This window comes from Mixophyes fleayi, chromosome 2, assembly GCF_038048845.1.
Source record: "Mixophyes fleayi isolate aMixFle1 chromosome 2, aMixFle1.hap1, whole genome shotgun sequence".
NCBI lineage: Eukaryota > Metazoa > Chordata > Amphibia > Anura > Limnodynastidae > Mixophyes > Mixophyes fleayi.
This window is the reverse complement of record NC_134403.1, coordinates 80,979,237-81,002,978: the sequence shown is the minus strand read 5'-3', so window position 1 is coordinate 81,002,978 and position 23,742 is coordinate 80,979,237. Positions and strand designations below refer to the sequence as shown.

The 23,742-nt window shown below is 37.8% G+C and overlaps 1 protein-coding gene across 1 annotated transcript in view; it reads left to right on the top strand.

The window, feature by feature from the left end:
* Positions 1 to 5,396: 5,396 nt before the first annotated feature.
* GLI1 (GLI family zinc finger 1) overlaps positions 5,397 to 23,742 on the top strand; it is a 109,759-nt gene continuing 91,413 nt past the window's right edge. The window contains exon 1 of the mRNA XM_075199379.1: positions 5,397 to 5,994. The gene's annotated coding sequence lies outside the window, so the exon portion shown is untranslated. The remainder of the gene's footprint in view (positions 5,995 to 23,742) is intronic.

Sequence of the window (23,742 nt, the reverse complement as noted above, 5' to 3'; positions counted from 1 at the left end):
ACCCTTTTTTATTTCGAAGAACGCCGGGTTTCTAAAGTGGTGTTTGCGCCCGGTTTTGGTTCAGGATGGTTCCTGTTTAGCCTGGGTTCTTCTCATTATCCATTTAACTTCCCCTTTCCAGCCTTTTGGTTTTTCCCCTTTCACCTTCCTGTCCTATAGCCCTTACTTAACGGTTCTGCATTTGCTACCACTCGATTTCCAGTGTCCGGCATGGAGAGCTATTTCTGTTTCATCCATAACAGGCTCTACAGAACATGAATCATCTCTAGTCTGGAGTCATTATTCAGCTAGTGTGGAAGCAGCAGGTTCAGCTGGGCAGGGGAAGTTGTCCCAAGCTGTGCAAGAAGAGCGGAGGGAGCTGTTTGCATCTGGTGAGCATGCTGTTTATGTGGGTTTTGAACAAGATAGCCTGGGTTTGGGCTCTTCATCTGAGAGTGGTGGATCAGTTGAGTCCAGGAACAAAAATGAGAGGCTGATATGTCTTCTGGAAAAGAAGTTATCAGGGTCCACTGAGTAATGCGGGTGAGGATGTTGTGCGCTGTGCAAATACAGCAGTCCTTAAGGACATTCGAGGCAAAGTACGGGATAGAATCTGCACTGGCCATTTCGTCGTCATGTTTGCCTTAACCAGCAAGGCTAAAGCTGTATTGTCTGCTACTAGAGCATGCTCAGGTATCGGAGAAGTCAGAGTTTTGCTAATTGGTTAGGAGGCATGCTGCTATTCTCTGCTTGATATTTGGTAACCAGGCCTGAGGAGCATATGAATATGGTGAAGAGATGTACATGCGCTCTAAAGGTGTGATGTGGAGGCAAAATGATGAGGCTTTCTGCAAAAAAGCAAGCTGGTTTGTGAGTAATTGACTCTGGTTGCAAGGGTGTCGAAGTTTGGCTGGAAGTGACACAGCCACGGCTGGTATGCATGATGGAGGCGCTGGGAGGCTGAGAAAAAGTTTTGGAAGACAGGGTTAGTCCTTTCAGTTTCATGGGAAATGCTTTGCATTTAATGAATGGCATTGTTAAAAGGAATCTTCCTGAAGATTCGGGCATGCATGTTCCTTGTGCAGGAGGGACTACACTAGGTGCCCAGGCCCTATTCCCAGCGACCGCGTCAGTACAGGGGCTCCTGCTCACTAAAGCCCTGTGGTTTTGTCAAAACTGCACAAGTGGTTGGGGTGATATCATCATCATCATCATCATTTATTTATATAGCGGCACTAATTCCGCAGCGCTGTACAGAGAACTCATCAGTCCCTGCCCCATTGGAGCTTACAGTCTAAATTCCCTAATATAGACACACACTCACACACTCACACACAGAGAGGGAGACAGACATACACAGACTAGGGTCAATTTGATAGCAGCCAATTAACCTACCAGTATGTTTTTTGGAGTGTGGGAGGAAACAGGAGCACCCGGAGAAAACCCACGCAAACACGGGGAGAACATATAAACTCCACACAGATAGGGCCATGGTCGGGAATCAAACTCATGACCCCAGTGTTGTGAGGCAGAAGTGCTAACCACTAGGCCACTGTGCTGCCCATATAACCCAATATATCCCAATAGTCAAATTGTGCAGTTCTTATGGGATGGTTTATTTAAATGAATTTAAGCTGCCTGTTAGTGGGCATGTTCAGGTTGGTTCTCCTAGGAATTTAAAGTCGGCCCGGGAGACGTCACTGGTAGTTCAGAAGAAAGTTTCCAAGGAAGTGAGTTTGGGTAGGATGTGTGGCCCTTTTTCATTATCTCCTTTGCCAGGTTTGGATTTGTCACCAGTGAAGGTAGTACCCAAAAAAGGCTTATACAACATTTGTCACATCCTCCTGGTATGTCTCTGAATGATGCGATTGTTGATGAAGAGTGCAGAGTGGTGTCTCAATCCTTTGAGGAAGCCTTGACGCTTGTACAGCAGTGTGGGTCTGGCGCGTTGCTGGCGAAGTTTGATGTAGAATCTGATTTTAAACTTCTTCCATTGCACCCTTCTTCATTCAAATATAAGAGGTTTTTTTGTCTGATGAATATAATGTGGACAAATGCTTGCCTGTAGAATGTGCAGTGTCGTGTGTCTTTTTTGAGTGGAACCCTTCCTGTGTGTGTGAAGCTCTACTAAAAAAGGTGTTTGTGTTGTGTTTACCCTGTGATGAATATATTAAATAAACTTAAATTAAAACAGAATAAAAAAAATGTACTTCAATGTGTATACATGGAAATAGAAAGTGGGAATGATGTCATAACAACCATAGAAGAGCTGGATTGGAAACTGGATGGAAACTACATAAGCCACCTAGCTGTTGATACTCTTTTACTCTTACACTATTTCACTTACCAAGAGTTATCTTATCTCCGTAAAATAAAGACATGAAAACTTGTTTGGTGAATGAAAGGTCACAAATTTCTTTTAAAGTTAAATTGAAATGAGTGTTGTCATTTCAGTAATTGTAACATAATGTAGAAAGTATCAATATTAAAAGTAACTGGCATTGCAAGTCCTATATAGAAGCACTACAGCTTTGTACTTTTACATAGTCACAGGACTTGGTTTAAATTAGAAGGGTTTTATAAGTCACCAATAAATGTCGTTTTGATGAAAGTCACCTTATGATTTTATTACTCTATATAATTAAATGCAGTTTTTTATTATTTTTTTTAAAACATTCAACAATGCTTTATGCAATGAAAATGAAGACTACATAGTTTAAATATTAATCAACTTACTGTTGGTATTGTAAATTATAATTATTATTATCCTTTTGTAATAAAAAGGGTCCCAGCCACAGCCATTAATCCTTGGCCCTCCATTTCTCCAGCATTATCCCTGCTTTAAGGAGAGTTTGCGTGAAGGATGAAAAACCTTCCACAGAGAGATATATACACCTCCCACCTAAACCATATGCACTGTGATAGGCAAGGTGAGAAAGGGGGGGCTGCATACACAGCACAGAGGAAGGAGGGGGAGCACCGTGCAGAGTGACGTGAAAGTTGGGCGCCTGTTCTGATGTGATCGGGCACTGCCAGCCTGGGGGCTGATGCGGAAGTTTGTCTGCCCACCGCAGGGCCATCTTAACAACATTATAGGCCCCCGGGCAAAGCAGTGCACCGGGGCCCCTAGATATAGATATAGATATATAGATGTATACAGATACAGATATAGATATAGATATATAGAGATAGATAGATGTACTTGCTCAGTGACCATTGTAGGTTTTTTTTGCAGGTTTTTTTCTTTTGCAGGATTATTTATTCTCATTAAGAGCCGTGCCTATTGGGCCCCCTTGCCCTTGGGGCCCCCGGGCTGCTGCCCATCGTGCCCAATGAAAAAGATGGCCCTGGCCCACCGCTGATTTAGGTGAAATAGAGAACTGTTATTGGTGACACTTGCTGCCAATTTAACACCCTTGCTCCCTGCTCCTCATTCGCCCAGGCCAAACAGTTATAAATAATAATATTTCTTTATTTACATAGCGCCATTCTCCCAAAAGGACTCAAAGCACTTTACAAATTTTCAGAAGGTGAAGAACCATCTTGGGTGCACTCAGTTGCTGTCCTAAGTAATCATGCACATCAGCCCCATTGGAGCTTACAATCAAAATTGGAGCTTACAGTCTAAATTCCCTAACACACATACATTCTAGGGTCCATTTCTGTCAGGATCCAATTAAATTACCAGTATGTTTTTGGACTTTATGGGAGGAAACCAGAGCACCCGGAAGAAACCCATGTAAACACAGAGAGAACATACAGACCAACCAGGGCCTTGGTGAGAAAACAACGCCAACACTGTGAGACAGCAACGCTAATCACTGTGACTCCATGATGATCACTCTACTGAAGTCTGATGGCCTGTCAGTGCTGGGCATGAATATCACTATCCTCCAATGCTGACAGCTGCTGTAAGTGAGACACAACAATAACAGCTGAAATAATGGCAGATTAAATTTTTTGTGATTTTATAAGCAATTTATATGCCTGTTCACTAAGCTTGAAACACACTGAAGTTATATATTGAAGCATTTTTCAAATACTGTGGAGATCATTTATGTAACGCACCTGACGTGTACCCCAAAATGCTTTGGTTTTGCAGCAGTGTAGTTCAATGGTCTGCCCAAAACACTTCAAGGTGCACGCATCCTCTCCACTGCTGGGAGACATTTTCCGATGTGCGGAGAGACAGAAAAGTGTTTAGGAAGTGTAAACTTCACATCAAAGTCCAGCCTCCTACCACTTTAGTGCCACTGCCTTCAATAGAACTGTTCACTTTTTTACTACAAATATTCTTTTGACTTTACTTATAGCTTATATTTATAATCAGAGTGTAGGGACATGGAGACTAAAGGGTGGCTATTTCGTTTGTGTGAAATGTTTTATTACATTACCTGGAAATACGTAAATTGAAGCACACAGTGGGTCCGCAGGTAGTTTTTGCACTACAGAGCAAATGTTTTGCTCTTTGTAAATGACCTCCTGTGACGACTATAATCAGGACCACCAAGAGGAATTTGAGGCCCCGTTACAGCAACTTTCTGTGTCCCCCTAACACTTATAGCAGGAGAAGAGAAGGGGGCGTAGCCACATAGTGATGGGGTGGGGCTAACATGGGCAGTGCCTGCACCTCTTTACACATGACATTATGGGGGGGAATTCAATTAGACATAAAGTGTCTCCGGAACGTCCGCTAGACACATTGCAGTGGAGATTTTGACAGAAAACTTTGCTCATTTTGAGGTGCGAGGAAAAATGAGTGGAGATTGTTACCACTGGCAACGTGCACAGTGTAATGTTTGTGCGCCACATCACCGGCAATTGAATTTTCCACATGTATTAAAATAGTGTTATTCTCACCTACCTGTTATTGCAGCTTTCAGAACACTACCCGCTGAACAAAATAAAAAGTAATTTTAAAAAAAAATGTTAATTACCTTTCAACTAATTTTTACCCACTCCCCTCCCCTTCGTCTATAATGCGCATATCGTGAAAGCTTACTCTGCAGTTTAATTAAAATACTTACATTAAATAAGTAATTTTATTTATATTTTTAATTTTCAAATACAAGTTATTATTTGCTTTTTCCAGGGACCACTGTTGTAAAATAAGTAGCTCTATATTTATTTATGTTCATTGATTGCATATTTAGAATGTGTGATAAATGCTGCAGTGTATTATTCCTAAATTTAACTAGGGTGTCATGGCATTTTTGCTAGGACAGAAAATAATGATATGCGAGGTTCATAAATGTCATATATGCAGTTAGAATGTTTCTGTGCTTTGCTTATTCTCAGTGCTTTTTCCCACTGGAATGTGGTTCATTCAATGTGCCTTCCTCCTCCCCCTCACTCTAGTGCATTCCAGTCTGCATCCCACATATTATCCACTCCACATCTTCCTTCCAGCCCAAGTAACCACAGACAGCATGCTGAGAACTGAGAATCCTCTGGGTCTCCCCATCCCAACCACACACAGTGCCTAGTCTGACTGCTCAGCCTTGAACGTATTCCCTAAAAACTCAGCAAAAGAGACCAAAAATGAACACAAATCCAACCACCTTTTAGAGCTAAGCAACAACTGGACACGAAAAACTGCGAGAAAAGTTACTGCTTCAGTTACAGACCCTAAAAAGGTGGCAGATTTTAGAGAAATCAGATCACTCCTCTCTTGCTTCAGGGTGGTCCTCCTGCGAGAATGAAATATTTATAACTGCAGCCAGAGGACAAAACAAGCACAAACTTTGCTGAAAACTCTCTTCATCTTAAAGGGTTAAAGATCCAAGAAGAAAAGCGAGGATCGGTGAAAGTAAAAAAATGAAATAGAAGGTTAATTCATCTTTTATGGTATCTATTTTTTTTTTCTTTTTAACTTCATGCTGGATGTATCACTTTTTAAATCCGTGCAAAAAGTGGATTTTTAAGGAACATCTGTCTCCATGTAAAGAAGAATTGGAAGAAGAGCAATACTAAAGTTGTGCTGGTGGAATTTGTGGAGCTATTATTCTTTATAAGGTATGATCATTTGAAGGGGGGGATTAAAATCTGAAATCACTTGTAGATTTTTGAAGATGACAAGACTGGATTCTGAAGTCAGGACAATACTTTCTTACTTACTATGCTTAAACTTTCACTATTGTGAAAAATAGATATATGTGTTGGATTATAAAGTCATACAGCTGTCAGAGAGACTCATGTAGACACATCCACACGTGGGTGTAACTGAAGTGAAATTGTTTGCAGAGTGCTAAATGTGCTCAGCATTAATACAGTTTGCGTAGTGTGATCACATTGTGTGGCAGAATAACGTGCTACAGATAAAGGTGTTTGGTGCTTAAACCGCTGGTTAGTTATCAACCAGGAATCCTGATTGTTAAGTTCTAATGTCAATGATACTGTTTCTATTTTATGTCTATAAATCAGCTTAATAAGGAAATACACTTGTTGGTATGATTCTGTTTTCAGATGCATATTTTGTATATACATAGGTAAGTGAACCTTCGACATAAAGCACTATATATATATATATATATATATATATATTTGCACTTTATAGAAAAGTAGCTGAATGTCTTTTGAGGGCTTGTAAGAACAGTCATTTCTGATTGCCAGTCCCAGTGTTGGCTAGTAAAACTTCACCTGTTGCCTAGCTGGGGGGTCTGCTATGTACGATTACAGGCCCTAATGATATAATTCTTCAGCCTCCTTAGCAGTGTTGTCAGAATAGCGTGTATAGACTATAATCATGAATCCTTTACGGATTCTTTCACTTTTGCTGTCTAAGACACATTACAATATTCACTGAATTAAAAAAACCATGCAGAACCAGACTTTCATAAGTCCTTCTTTCTTGTGGACAGCGTTACATGACTTCCAAGGAACCTGTTTGCCTTTTTTTGTTTTGTTATCTGGAGATTGTTGCAACCACCTGTATTAGATATAACATAGAATCAGCTTAATTATTTTCTATTTTCAATTTTATTTTTAGTTTGAGTAACTTTGCAGCTTGATCTTAACGCCTGTTTTGAATTTGCCTTGTTTATCGTAGCCCAAATCACTGGTTATGCATAATTTTTTTCAAGGAGAGGAAGCCAGCAATGAAAGGGTTCTTGACTGGTAAACAAAACATGTTTAATATGCTTTCCCTCCAAAGTGCGTCACTATTATGCTAGATGTTGGAGGCAGATAAGGACCACTTGGCCAACCTCTTCATCAATCTCCATTCAGATTTATAGTGATACTAATGCCTTTTAGGGTCTCCAGTGTTCTGTTTTTCGCTAACTTACAAAGCCCCTTTTTACAACAGGTCTGAGGTTCCATATTGAATGGAATGTGAAAGGAGTGAAGAGTGCATATTCATAAAACACATGGAAATAAGTTTTTCCGTTAGTACGATAGCTCTCGTAACAACTCACTCTTTACTGAGCAGACTGAAGGTGATCAGGAACTCTTAAAGTCTGACCTATGATATCCAGATGAAATGAGCAAGTAGTTGCACTGATTAGACAGATGTTCTGAATAATTTCAAGTAGGAAAAATTTACTATAGATGTGTATTGTGTTTCTATGTTTGACTATATTGACTATTTTTCTTTGTTGTGGTTTTTATTGAGTAAGTTATTATTTCCTTCATTAGACAGAAGGCAGAGTTTTCACTATTATTTATATTCGACACTATATCCATAATAGTAATAGTCACCTGGTCTCCCATATTTGTACTTATGTAAAATTAGCTGAATCTTGTGTTGCTGTATTTTGGATTCATGTCTTTCCTGTACCGTAGGTTGACGTGTCTACAGGAGAAGTCACATAAACACATGTGGTATAGCTGGCGTCTCTTAGCATCTATAAGTTTACCTGGTTTTATACAATAGAAAAATTAAAAATGTACTGTTAATACATAAACTTACAATTAAGTGGCTTAGAAAAATGGACTTGCTTTCTAAATTGAGTAAAAAGATAGCCGGAGACATCAGCGGAATTGTTTGTGCCTATTCATTTCTTGTGATTGCCTTTTATAGGATTATTTGCTTTGATAAACATGTTGTGCTTGCTGCTGTGCTGTTTCCGCATGTTTACAGTTCAGAACTAGGAGTAAACAAAGCAGGCAGTAGATAAATAGAATGACTTTATGCTTTATTTTACTAATGCAGTCAATCTATTGACATTAACTGTTGCGTTGTAGCAGTTATATTTTACCTATGGTGTGTATTTGTTGAGATGAATTGAGTACAAATTTCTACTATAGAGATATACATGGAGTAACGTTTTGTCTATTTTAAATTATTGCTAAGGGGTACTATTACCCTATAGAGGTAATAGGCCTCAGCCGACTGGCTTCATACAGGTCACATAACCCGGAGATGACTGCTAACATCCAAAATCATTTACAATAGCGGTATGTTACTCCTTATAACACACAAGTTCTCCTAATAAAAACTAAAATGACATCTGATCTCACATTGTATAAACAGTAATATCAGAGCTTGATGTTCCTGCAGATATAATTTACAGGAGATAAATACATATATTGATATCACATGTGTATATTACAGGTATACAGTAATACTAATATATGGGAATACTGTGAGCTTACCGAAACGTTTTTTATGGGTAAATGAGAAATAAAAGGTTTGTGTAGAAGTGTGTATTATGTAATGCATTATCCCAATTAGCTTTTTATATATAAAGAAGCCTTATTAACTGTTAAGACAAACTATGCATATGATCTGCAACCATACTTGTTTGACGCACATTGGATGAGGGGTCTGGTTGGGTAAGGATATTGCTGTAACATCCATTTCAGTACTTCAGGGTTCATGAGGCTCAGGAGATACTGTGACTTTGGTATAGATTTTGAAATAAAAAGTATTTATGGAATTCAACTTGCCTTTTATTTTAAGATTTTGTGGTAAAACCATTTGATTTCTGTGCCTAGCTGATATCCTTGTTCACGTCTTATTTAGATAACACAAATGCAAAACTGTTTTAATGGCTAATTCCCTCAATCTACCTTGTTAGGTAATACCTACAGTTGTAATGTATTGGGGGCAGAATCATGTTAAAACAGATCCTGAAACTTGTCATCCAGTAGTAGAAACTGACCAGCTCACTACAAAGAAATAACAAACTTACTCACATTATCTAACGGTAATTATTTCTGTTAGGTGTGTACAAAAACAAATCAACATTTTGCCCATCTTTATATATTTGATTCATTCCATTAGCATAATGTAATTGCATATTTTTTCATTTGCAATTAATTTAATATTGTGACTGTGATTAATGAAATTGAAAAAAAGACATGGCTTTCATTTTATAAATATATATATATATATATATATATATATATATATATATATAGTGTTTTGTTATGATGCAGTCTTCTTCTTCACTGTGCTAGTCTGTTTTTATATCTTCCATAAACTAAATAATACTGTATCAGAATTTATTTATTATTTTAGCATGATTGTAGCTTTATATCTTTAAAGGTGTCAAAACGGGACGTCTTTCAATCTAAATTCCACGTTAATTTATGCTCATACACCTTGTGTCATTTCTCTTTGAAAATAGTTAATAAGTAAAGCAAATATTGACGGGTCCTTAGACAATACTGTTTGTTCTGTCAACATTTGTGAGGTACATGTGTGTAAGGCACTTATGGTGTGCTGTATGCAAACAAGATAACAGGAAGCAGGGGATAAAAGCACTTGTCTAAACCAGAGAGCTGACACTTCATCTAATACCGACAACTTATTATTGTTGCTTCTGTTCATGCAGTATTTTAATCACTTGTATTGTTAAAAAGCCACTTTTGGACATAGTTCTGAGCTAAATAATATGCCTGAAAAAATGTAATTCATATTTTTATTTATAGGTAACTAAACTGTCCAGCAGGCTGTGTGTTCTATCATCTAGAACAGTGCAGTCAAGGTATTTACATTAAGTTTACCACATACATTATATGTGGTCACTGGACAAATACTGTTAGAAAGGTATCATACACTAGTGTGAATGGAGGGTGTTAGTGATGTGGTGACCATAAAAAGCTGCATCTGCCCTGCTTTGTGATTGGGTTTTTTGTCCTTCATCAGAGTCCACTTTTTTGGGTTGGAAATATATGTTTGTAAAGGAGACTGAATAATGCACCTTAACTTCTTATATTAAAAAATAATCTTTTAGTATGTTGGACTCTAAATATCTTAAAATATACATGCACATTTTTTCATGTTTGCTAAACACTTATCCTAGTTCTCCCATTTAATGTACTGCATGTTAACAAATGTTTGTCTTTATAGCAGCATAGGGTTAATGTTGTACCTTTCTTTTCCAACATTGCAAGAAATATGTCCAAATTCCAAACATAAACAAACACCAAGCGCGGCGAGCCAAGAGCAGGCGGCTGGCTCAGGATCACTTTCAGAAGTAAAATGGCAGCTTTAAAGGAATAGGCCTGGTGGCCTTGTGGTTAGACCATTAGCCTGTGAAGTGGCAGATTTTGAGTTGCGTTACACCGCAGCCAATGTCATTTTATATTTTTAAACCGTCTGGACTTTAAAATGAACACACCTTCTGAGTTAGTGATAGATTAACTCTACATGTAAGAAGTTGTTAGGGTCGGAACCAGACATTGTAAAGCCAGATTATGCTCAGTATTTATTTAGAATTTTTAATACAATGTGTTTGAAATATGAAAACACCCTTTAGCCCAGTGGTTGACAAACGTTCTGAAGCTGTGATACACCTAGGACTTGGTTATGTTTTTGACTAGTTTCACCTAATAGTAGAGCCGGCCCTGTTTTTGACCCTAGTAAAACACACCTAAAGATAGTTAAGTAATTCCTTTTATTTACACTTAAAATTTGAAGTTACTTTCTCACTGAACGATATGTTAATTGAATGTCTTACCCGATTAGAATCTTTCCAGCTTGTCATTTATTAAGGCCTTGTACATTCTGACGAAGCTTACCGAGCTTCACATAGGGATCAGTGACCATGAGGACATGGACCTTATAGAAAGCTAGACTGAAAATGAATGTAGCACAAACTATTAGTTGCTTTATTCTTTCTGTACAGACTCTTGATTTTAGTAAAGGTACGAATGATCTCCAGGGGAACAGACCTCAAAAGTGGGGACCTGCATTACTACTTTTTGGGTGCAACTGTGTTATACCTGATGCATTTCAAGGTCCACTTAAGGTCCTTGGACCTGGTCTTGTAAAAACAAGTATGAGTCTAGCTTCACCGGTTTGCAGATATACCTGAAAGTTTGTAGGGTGGACAGAGTGTAACGTCACAAGTCCAACCTACTGACACAAGCTTCTTTATTTAATTCAACTCATCCATATCTCTCTTAAATATAGCTCAGTTTAGCCTTATGTATGTCTTAATTAATTACGTTAATCAAGGGTGATGAGTTATTGGGACTATCAATAGCATGTCTATAATACGTCCATAACATATAATAACATGTGCCACCTGTGTTTGAACATTTTTATTACATGCGTCTAAAATTTTGCATTGACACAGGAATGCAACTGGAAGGTACAGAATGCATCGCATTTAACGTATGGGACGACAGTGACGATAATCTCATTGTACAAAGCAAAATTAGAAAACAAAAACTTTTGCACCCCAGCATACAGCACCATCATGCCTCATAGATCCATGTATTTTTCCATAAAACCAGTTTAATTAGCACAATATTAGGTGTATGACATCACAAAGGACTGTTTGTGCTGCATATCACCGTTTGGATGGAGCTGAAGACACACATGTCTTTGGTCTCTATGACACATTAACATACATTATGGCAACATACAGCCTACTGTGCTGCTATCATTTTAAATATGGAACTATATATACTAGAATGTCTTAAGTTTTACATAACAATGCTTATTTTCTAAATAAATTGGAGGTAACTTATGTCAGGAAAAACAAGGATTTAAACAAGGTGCAGTTTATTTGCCAAAAAGTAAACGCAGGTCTTTCCTGAGGATAAATAGTCAACATGTGACATTGGCACACTATATTAGTCATTTAATCTACTAATGAAAATTATCACAAAGTCTAGGATGAGTGTCTTGTGAATAGGTGACCTTCTGCAATCCTGTAGAAGTTTCTCCCTAGGGACTGATAATTTGGGAAACTTTGTAAAATAATATAGCGGTTAGTTTACAAATCTATGGGGTATTTCCATGTGACTTGCTCCCCATACAATGCATTTAAGAAATCTAATAAAAAAAAAATCACTTTAGAGAGCAGGATCTGAAATATCCAGGCCCTGCTTGTTGCTCCACACCTGGACCCATTTGTACACCTATTGAAATGCAAGGATAGTCCTACCCTAAGGGTCTATTGTGTCTCTATGTCCATCAGGTGCATGACAAAGGACTACATTAGGAAGCTTGCTGCTGCAAATTAAGTAGTATCCCTCCCATCACATTCCAGCATTAACCCAATTTCTGTACCACTTACATGTTATCTCTACAGGAGAGCTGTCAAGGAGTTAATTGAGGTGAAAAGTCATTGTATTAAGTAATGGGAGGTAGTGGAATATGAATTGCTGACACTGGTAACATTAGACAGAATGGCCTTTGCACAGGTTGCATTCCATAAATGGCTAGACTAAGCTGGGAAAGGTTGGGACAAGGTCACTTATAGGTTGATAAGTGTTCATGAAATGGCATCTAAAGGGAGTTTAATAGATGTATGCATATGCACTGGAAAAGGCAGGGATAAATATGTTGCATGTGAATCTATGTCCATCACAATGTATTGTATTCTTTGAATATGGTGAATCTAACCGTTAAACACAAAGCTAATGCAAATAAACATGACACAATAACCAGTAGTCTGGCAACATATATAGCAATACAAAATTCTCATTGCATAAAATATTGAAGCAGCAGATAATAAAGTATTCACGTACAGTAACAATATTTTGTATCTGATCATTAGATATTATAAATGTACTCATTTATTACCAGTTTATAATGTTTAAATAGCAGTGTCAAAGCAATTACAGATTAGTGGTCTGTTTGCATTTTTCCTAGTTACAGATAGTGTACTACTGCATTTCACAATTCTTAGTCTACCTTTCAATCAGGCTATTCATAATATAGGTAATGTGACCGTGTAACTTATTAGCTTGGTAGAAGTAATAATAATACAAGAAGGCATATTATAAAGTGTGTACTCAGCTGTTCCAATTGTCAACAAGTATTTAACACTGGGAGAGGAATCTCCCTATACATCATCTGGGATCTCTACATCGGCCTATTATGTTAATCAATTGTATTGTCCTTAAGTGATTCTCTCTTCCTCCAAGTGACGTAATGCATTGTCTTCTCATTTCTCATCTCCTCTTGCAAATTGCCATCACAAGTGGAGGGAGGTGGGTGTTTCTAATCCATGCTTGGGAAGGACAAGGTTCTGTAGCTCATGTTTTACATGAATTTACTACGAAGAAGCTAACTCTGATACAGCGACATGTCCACCACAGCCCTGTAGCTGTGATCTGGGGGTATCCAATAGTAAAAGTATTATAGATATAAGTATGGAGTACATTTATGATTTATTTCTGCTTAGAATAATACATGCAATATTATTTAAATGTTTACATAATGTCTTAATATATGTTGGTAATATGATCATACAATGCTCATATGATTAACAGCACTGTCACTATTATTATCCTTTATTCACATCTAGCCGTGTCCAAGTCAAACTTACAATCTATTTTCCCTACTTCAGCACACACTAGGACCAATTTCATAGGAAGTCAATTAATCTGCCAGTGTGGAGGTGGGAGAAACCCACAGACACAAAAGGAGTAACTTTGCACCTGGGCAAAACCATGTTGCATTGGAGGGGAGGTAAATTTAAAATGTGGGGACAGATTTATAATTGGGATAGGGCATGTCTTAGATCAACTTTAAATTTCAGTGTAAAAACAAAGCTATCAATTATTTGTGTTCTACATGAAAAAACAGTCAGTATTTAACTTATGTGCAAAATTATAAGCTAATTTTGCACCCCTTGCATTGTAACATGGTTTGTCCCGGAGAACATTTACTCCTTTTTTTTTGCCTTACTTTCCTTAATGACTCAGGCCCACAGAGAACATAGACACTACATTCATATAGTGCTCTGGTCACAACTGACCTCAAGGCCCCAGAGCTGAAAGGTAACAATTGATGACCACTGTGCCACTATACTGACCAGTTCTCACTTAATTCAAGTATTTTGTGTAAAATAGATGTCCTGTTCAGCCAACATTCACAAATTATATTTGGAGAGCAAATTTTTGCAGCTAGGATGGACTTTTCCTTTTACAAAGATGTCACCCTAAATTCCATGTACTGTAGACTTCTCCTAAACTTGTCTCTTCTACTTGTGTCCTTAGTTGTACCCTTCACAGCGGAAGACTCGTGTGAGGTTATTTTAGAGGAAACTTTCACTTCCCTCTGTAAGTGCTGTGTTTGTGTTTGTATTGCAGGCACTAAGAGCTAAGTCCTTCAACAAACACTCAGTACCAACAAGGGAAGCAGCTTTCTCTTCTGCTCTTTGTTGACCTGCTTTCTTATATACTTTTGCAGAAAAGTTATCGCTTTTTAAAGGCAAGTGATTAAGTGGCTCTCTGCCAGGGCCCCTCTCCACTGACCTGTGTGTTGAAGAGCTGATCCTATTGATATATACAGTAAGCTTCTCTCCTGGTTGTGCCCTCATTTTCAGTAGGATCGTTCTGCTGTTAGGAAGATACCTCTTGGTACTCTTACAAATGCTCAATTGCAGCATGACATGTTTTCTCCCAAGAGCATGCGAATATGTGATTATAATTCCACTGGTACAAGTAAATTATCATCAACATGAATTTATATAAATATAATAGTATTAGGAAAAAATGCAAAATACAAGATCTATAGGTAGAAAATTCACTTGTACTGAAAATATGATTCTAGCATTTTAGTTACATACTTTCCAGGGACAGTCCAGGTTTGTAAAGATTTATCCCTGGAATATTTTGGTCACTGGAGAATTCCCTATTTTTCAGTATTGACCAACTGCACAATAAAATTCCTTTTTTTCTGCAAGTTATATGCAACTCTTACAATGTATATTCTATTTTCAGGGGCTTTAAAATTTAGTGGGCCTGATTCATTAAGGAAGAAAAAGGAGAAAACCATGTTGCATTGGGTAAACTTACAATGTGGGGATAGATATATTGTCAGAATAGGGCATGTCCTAGATCAACTCTACATTTCAGTGTTAAGCCATACTTGCCAACTTTTTGGAGTTGTTGTCCGGGAGCCTCCCTGGGGGCGGTTTGCATGCAGGGGGCGGGGCTCTGTAATTTTGGACCCGCCCCCCCCCCCCCCGTGACTTAATGAAGCAAACGCGTCATTTTACAGCGGGGACCGGGGCAAAATGCCGCGATTCCTGGAGAAACGCTGCATTTTCGTCCTAATTCTGCCTACTTCACTAGGAAGTGTGCAGATGCAGGAGATTGCCACACTCTCCCGGGAGTCCGTGAAACCCACCCAAATTGGGAGGGTCTCCCGGGAGCGTTGGCAAGTATGTCTTCTGCTAAAGCTATCCAGTATTTGTGTCTTACATGAAAATAACAGTCAGTATTTAAATTATGTGAAAAAAATTATAAACTCATTTGCACCTCATTGTAACTTGGTTTGTCAAGGAGCAAAGTTACTCCTTCTTTTGCTTTCCTTATTGAATCAGGCCTAGATTATATAAAGTGCAAAAACGGTATGTTATGAATAAAGGAACTCACATAGACCAGTCATCCAGAGGAAACAGTGGTTCTGTAGCCTGGAGTGCTTACCACATATACTAGGCATTCAGAGGTCATTTTCCCCGACAGTGTTTAGTCTTCAGTGATCTTTATGCATTTCATCATGAAACATTTTCAAATCAAGTCATTTTACACAATTTTTCTGAGCTTGTTTATTGAGTGCATATTAAAGATAGAACAGGTACATCCATAACATTTTTTTCTTTTTTGATGTTTAAGCCAAGTTATTTTACAATTTTAGCAATTTACTGATCTTGTACAATTCTATTGTGCAATGCTGATAAACATTATTTGTGCATTTTCATAAATCCTCTAAACCCCCTGCACCCCTATTGTCCCTCCCCTGATCTTTACCTTAAAGCACCGTGTGAAAATCATGCTATACAAGGTACTAATAATCTAAGCTTTTGTGAGGATATTGCGAATCAACTTTATATGGCCTTATTTGGTGCTCTTGCACTGTTCCATTCATGGTTATTTTACTATTCCTACATCTGACACCTATAAGTCTATTAAAATATGATTTTCATTGTTTGCTTGCATTTTTGCTTTCACAGCACTGCACTGCTAACATTCACTATCTAATGCTTTGTTTTTCTCTAACCCTATATTTATTGTGATGTACTTGCCAGGTATGGCTAAATAATGATTATATTGCGTGAACAATTTTACAAATCTGCAAAGTAATTACGTCCGCTGTACATTCTCATCGGATGAGGAAAGCTGATTATACTTGACATTTTTAGCTCAAATTACACACTGTCCCTTTAAATGTATTGATAAAGTATGTCAAGCTATAGGAGGCTGTTCTTTCCCTGTATGCACAAGCCAGTGTTTAACCGACTAGACATTTGCTCATTAGCTCAGTTGCCTTTCTTCTTGTTTTTATTTGTATGTTTTTGGGGTCAGTAGATTGCTGTAAACAGCCGATAGCCGAGCTTATTCATCACACTCGAAGGTTATGACATGTGAGTTTCCACAGCTCATCGAGAAAGCTTCGCTCACAACTTCCAGTGTTTGACTGAGCAGGAAGCAACATGTTTTCTTGTTTACAATTTTGATGCAAACATAATATAAGGTTCATGTCCACCTCTCCAGGTTTAAAAAAAACCTATGCAACAGATGGTTAACGTCCATGGTAAAGCAGACATCAATGAGACAGGTTTTTGTTTTGCCAATCACAAACATGATAGTTTTTATTTGGATATATTAGATTGGATCCTTGTTGCTGTCTTTATTAATAATGTAGAATTCCCCATAGTGTTCTGCTGTTTCTGACTTGTGCTACAATCGTTACAATAGGTTGTGTATGTTGAGCTAGATTTAGAGGTTTCCTTAATATAATGGAATACACTCTGCAATATGACCATTACTGTATCGCTCATAAAATATATATGGTTAAATGCAAAGTATTTTTTAACAGCCTACCCCAACTCTATAGAAAAAAATGATGGTAATAACCCAGTAGGATCCCCATTGAGCTCTGACATTACGGACCAGGCACACGTTGAGATTTTTCCATCTATTGTAATCTAGCGGTAGAAAGATCAGACTTTATTTTCCTATTGATTAGAGTTGGACCCCCTCAGAAGAGGCTTAGGAAAAAAATCCTTTAGAAAGTCTAAAAGATCCCTTATTAATGTGCTGTAAACACCTACATAAGTGATTTATGACACACCCATTGCAAGCTGATTCTGGAAGGAACCCTATATTATAAACTCTTAAATCCTGTGTAAACTTATTAGAGAAGGTGTGAACAACTGGTGAGATTCTGCCTGTCCCTAAGGAAGTCATTGGGTAGGTGTGTGCTCCATAACGGGAGGGTAATTTGATGGTAACTGAACTCATGGATAACAATACAGTTAAAATGTATAATCTCTCATATTTGCATCAATTATTAGCAGAAGTATTGCCCAGTTCTCAAAGGAACTTTCACTGCTTGTTAGATAGTAGCTTTTGTATAGTACACTGTGGGTCTTAATTATGAATGGCACTTGATGTGCACAGTAAAACATCTTGGTTTTGCACTCTTCAAGGTACACGTCTACTCTGTGCCCTTAGCAGATGCCTTCACAAGGCAGGAATTCACGTTGGTATTTGATGAGGCAGAAAAATCTGAAAGGAGTACTGTAAATAGTGTAACTGTTACATCAAACCTCTGAACACCTTATATCTACCCCTTTTATTAAGCTTTTCTCCTAAAATACTACTTAGGTTAGCCTCATTTTTGGCTTTAATTAATGTCAGCTAGGTGATATCTGGACGGTCTTAGTACATGCACTACTGTTGTGTGTTTAAAGCCTTTTATTACATTGCTTAGAGTGCACACAAAAATGCTTTAATTTGCTGAGGGGCAACATGGATGCACAAAATGCTTCTGATGAAGAGTATGACAAAATTTCACCAACATACATCTCCTGACTTGTCTCAAAATATCTCCCAACTCAACACCTCCGTTCTGCACAAGATCTGCATCTCTACTCCACTCTCATCACATCCTCCCATTCTCAGTTACAGGACTTTTTTCGGGCTGCTCCCAATTTGTGGAATTCCCTCCCTTGCACAATAAGACTTTCCTCTAGTCTTAAAACCTTCAAGCGTTCTCTGAAAACCCACCTCTTCAGACAAGTTTATATTATTCCTCAACCACCATCTTAACCTTCCTAGGTTACCCTATTACCACCCTCTACACAGCTAACACAAGACAAAAACCCTCTGACCAACATTGCTGTGTGATTGATCACACAGTCACTCAATACATTTTACCTTTGCATTCTAGCTGGACCAATGTGCAATATGATGTAGCACATGCCCTTGTGTTTCAAACTCCCATTGTACCATAGATTGTAAGCTTGCGAGCAGGGTTCTCTTACCTCTCTGTCTGTATGTATTACCCAGTATTGTTTTATTAATGTTTGTTTTCAATCGTAAAACATTACGGAATTTGCTGGCACTATATAAATAAATGATGATGATGATGAGTATGAAACACAATCTGATCTCCACCAGCTTAGAGTTTCTGCAAAATTATTGTGCTTTTGCTGAGTGGAAAAGGCTGTGCTCCCCTCTGCACTGCAAGGAGTGCCCCTAAAATTGCAAAGAGCGCTCTCGTCCTGCCCAATACTGTTCATAAAACACTAATATAATATCTAAAAAATCAGCTAAAAATTTAGAAAAAAGGGTGCATCTTACAATATTCTGCAATCTATTGGCTGGTTTATCAATATTTAATTTGCATATTTGTATCTAATAGACCTGTTATAGAGCAATATGATGATACTAATGCAGTAGTAATCACCATTAAACTCTGACATCATGGGCTGTATACACGTCGAAATTTGCAATCTGTTGATAGAAAACAGAGATGCACCTTGCAATACATGTACTACCTGGTTCATTCATTTGCCAAGCATGCACTTCTTGCACACAAGCCTTCAGTATATAAACACAAGCTCATACATGTCTGCTGTGTGTGTTGTAATTGCAATGGATAGGATAGACAACATATAGATGAGAAACACACTGCTGTGAATCATACAGAAATGAAGGGAATATAGAATAGCCTATATTGACCATCGATTTTAATAAGCAAAGGCACAATCTAATAATATTAGTATATTTTTGGGCTTATGAAGGGAAATTTATACAGTGAGCAGTCAGTTGCAATGCAGTCTACATGCAAGCAAAGTCCTAGTGAACAAGACAACACTCTTTTGTTATAAGGAAGCAATATTCACTGTATCAGTCACTTTTTTGAAAATTAGACAATCAGGCTTCAGTAACAAGCTTGCACCATTTTCCATAGTGTTTAATGGCAAAACTAAAATAATAACTGCCAACTGATTTCTTATTCATTTTGAAAATGTATGACTTTCTCTCCGACAAAGTCACTGGTTTTTAACACAGACCAAATGCTCAGTATCACTTCTAGTGGACTGTTTCCTAAATGTAATTATGATTGTCTGTTATAGTTTTATGACTCTAGAAATTTTAATCTGTTGAAATAAACTACTCTCAACAGTAGAATTGCATTACAGTCAGGTCCAGTAATTATGTCCTCCAGTGAGCGTTATACTGGAATTATGTCATTATATAGTATGCTGTACATGTACATATGTACAGGCCCACCAACACAATGCATTATATAGTATGCTGGACATGTACATATGTACCAGCCCACCAACAAAATGTCATTATATAGTATGCTGCACATGTACATATGTACCGGCCCACCAACACAATGTCATTATATAGTATGCTGCACATGTACATATGTACCAGCCCACCAACACAATGTCATTATATAGTATACTGCACATGTACATATGTACCGGCCCACCAACACAATGTCATTATATAGTATGCTGCACATGTACATATGTACCAGCCCACCAACACAATGTCATTATATAGTATGCTGCACATGTACATATGTACAAGCCCACCAACACAATGTCATTATATAGTATACTGCACATGTACATATATACCAGCCCACCAACAAAATGTCCTTCATATTGTCATTAAATATAATAATAAATAGAAAATGGCCTTATATCTAATCTGCACTGTCCAGGTGTCATCTCTCTCATATGCAATGACTGTCTCTTCTGTCAGATGAAAACCTTTTATTGCCCATCACTGTAACTGCAATATTTTCACTGGTTCAAATGTATACACTAATAACTATACAAATATAAATACTATAAATGCAGCTACTGTGTTGCACTACAGTAGTACAGTCCTATAGGTTGGCCCTGTCTATAAATGAAGAGACACATACTGCATATATAGTCTTTTATAGGTAAAAAAACGAAAAACTCTATGTAATTTGGATAAACTTGTTTTTATATTTAAAGAGGGGAGAGGGGATTGGGTCATGGAACATAGATGGAGGTATCCATGAAGAGGATGCCAGGGGAAAGAGGAGGTGATGCCAGGGGAGGAGATACGGCACTAGGAGACGGGAAGGTATCTGGGAACGGGTTACCAGGGGGAAAGAAGCAAGATTTATTTTATTTCCTGCCCCCTCTACCCCGCTTATCAATATATATTTATTTAAATATATATATATATATATATATATATATATATATATATATATATATATATATATATAATTTTCTCTTAAGAAAGCTCTGCTTTTATATACTGCCCTGTATCTCCCATGTAATGGAGAGGGAGAGTCTTTGTGTCGATAAGCTTAATAATTGGTCACTACTGCTACCGATCAAGGTCCTTCTCAACAGTGGGGGACCTTCCATACTCGGTCCTGGCACTTAAGCATTGTTACACTCTTCCTTGCTATACCAAACATATTTGAAGTGCTTCTCCATTATAGAAGCAGAGCATCTGCTTAGTGCTTCATCATCGCCGTTAATTTCAGTAGTATAGAATCCTAGTAAAGGGCACCCAACCTCTTTGGGAAAGCCCTTGGGATTTCGCTGGGATCCTCCCTAAAAGTCTGATACCACTATGATTAGCTGTGATGATAAAACTGGAAGCTGATACGCTGCTCCTATAATGGAGGAGAACATCTTCTATGGGGTCTATAAATTAAAGGGAAATAATCTATAAAATCTGTAAAAAGGGGCATTTATCTAAGATTTAGGGTTTCTCCCTATTTACCAAAACACCCAGCTGGTAAAGGATATCAAAGGCCCGTATCCAGGACCAGTGGCCTCCTGCGATGATTCCTTATGCAAAGCATGAGGAAACCTATTTGCCAAGAACAGCGGCGGTAGAAGTATTTCATGCATTAGCAGCACAGGAATAAAGGATGTATATTATAAATAATGCATTTTTTCTGTTTGGTTTTTTTAGTTCATTTTTATTTATTTATTTATTTTAATTCTAATATTTTTTTTATAAAATCTGGAACTAGAAGCCCAAGTCCAGGCTTTCACTTCCAGTTTACATGCCAGCTCAAGCATGCACTGAGGGTGCCAGGGCTGGCTTGGCAAAGAGTAAGACTCCTCTTACCACTGCAAGCTAATATCAACGGTAACATTTTCTGAATAAATTGCCCCATAAAACACTTTCTGTTGCTGCGAGATACATCAATAGAAAATCTTGGTTTCGGAGAGGTCTTAATAGATAGACCCCAATATAAGAGTGCAGCAGCGAATTTGATAATTTTGTGGTTTTAACTCAAAACACCAGGAAAGCCCTTTTATGGGGTGTAATATGTTTTTTATTTATTTTTTATTTTTAAAATCTGTATCCCTAATTATAATGCCCTGTACTTTTTTCAATATTCCTCTTTACTAAATATTAACTTTTAAAGCCCAGATAATATGAAATTATGGAAAAAATTGCATATTGACAAAGAGGAATGTGTGCGTTTGTTCAATGCAGAAAAATAGGAACATTTCCATGGACAAAAATTTACAAAAGACAAATATTTAAAACCAGAACTGTTTATGGAAATTTTCTGTTTGTGTATGAAACATTGTTACCAAACTTCCTGTCTTCCTATCGTCTATGCTGAATGCTGAGACCGAAAGACAGCTAGGAGTATGATCTCAGGTTACCTTCTTATGGTGGATAGGCTTTTCATACTCTGTGAAAATGTTGTAAATTAAACCTAAATACTGTAATATGCATTTAAAAGTGTAACGTCCATTCTAACAGTTGATAATTACGAAAGCCGTGTTTTAGTTAATGTGAACGTTGGCTGATACTTTTTGTTGGGCTGTGGTGTAGGTGGGTGTGTGAGTAATGTTAATAGCTGCTACTTGCCTGAACTCCTACCACTATCAGAGTTAGATTGGAATCAATTGCAGATCAAACTCCGCACTAAGACATGTACACTTAAGAGCTCATATGCACATTTCTTTATAACATACGGTACACACACAAGCATAACGTACAGGTGGTGGACAACCTAATGGTGTCGGATCACCATTTGCCCTTAATACAGTCTGTATTCTGCGTGTAATGGACTCAAATAAATCCTGACGTGTTGTAAGGGGAATGTATACAGGCAAATACCCACATGCATAACCTGCCCTGTTTTCATCTGCCTTTTTTTCCTTGCCTTGGACCACCCTGAATACTCGCTGGCTCTGTGCCCCTTTACTCTACAGGATCAAATTCCTTACAGACTCCCTGAACCATACACAATCTGCTTTCAGGCAGCTGTCTATCCTGCAGAGATTAGTAGCTCAGGAGCGCTCTGAGGAGGGGCACAGAGTAAAAAAGAAGGAGGGGGCACCTTCCACACTTCCAGGAAAGTTCACAAGTTGTGTTTTGACAGGGAAAGGGATAGTAAATTAGAACCATCAGCAAAGTATGCATTGTCATTAATACTGATGGGCACGCAGGAGGTACCAATTAAGTACCGCTAATATATTTTGAGCTGGACTTTTGCTCTAATAATGTAGGTGATATTGGATGCCATGTGTTAGTTTTGTTTAGTAGACAGCAAATACATTACAGAACACTAGGGGCCTGATTCATTAAGGATCTTAAATTAAGAAGTTTCTTATTTCGGTCTCCTGGATAAAACCATGTTACAATGCAAGGGGTGCAAATTAGTTTTCTGTTTTGCACATAAGTTAAATACTGACTGTTTTTTCATGTAGCACACAAATAATTGACAGCTTATTTGTACACTGAAATTTAAAGTTGATATTTGTGTGCTACATGAAAAAACAGTCAGTATTTAACTTATGTGCAAAACAGAAAACTAATTTGCACCCCTTGCATTGTACCATGGTTTTGTCCAGGAGACTTAAATAAGAAACTTCTTAATTTAAGTACCTTAATGAATCAGGCCCAAATGAATGGCCATGTGAACCGGACCTCTGTGTGTATATCTATAGAGAGAGAGAGAGAGAGAGAGAGAGATGTGTGTACATAATGGTTATATACTGAATATTAGGATATTTAATATATACGGATCATATACAGATTTTCATTTCTGAAGATATGTTATTGTCACATAGATAA